This window comes from Corylus avellana, chromosome ca10, assembly GCF_901000735.1.
Source record: "Corylus avellana chromosome ca10, CavTom2PMs-1.0".
Lineage (NCBI taxonomy): Eukaryota > Viridiplantae > Streptophyta > Magnoliopsida > Fagales > Betulaceae > Corylus > Corylus avellana.
Window position 1 is genome coordinate 5466165 of NC_081550.1, and position 243 is coordinate 5466407.

Genomic DNA, 243 nt, shown 5'->3' on the forward strand with positions numbered 1-243 from the left:
TTATTGATCTTGATTTCGATTTATAAAGCGGCATGCAACCGAACATCTCAGTCTTTGTTTTTTGCAATATTGTTCATTTGTTAGCCATTTTTGTCATCTCTTAACAAAAAACGAGCCACTCTCACAGGCCATTTAAGGGTGGCTGGCCACTTCCATTTAACCATTTGGAGTTGTCGAACTATATTCATTTCGATTCCATAAGAGTGATTCGACCATCTAAAAACCCTGAATTCAGAATAGTTT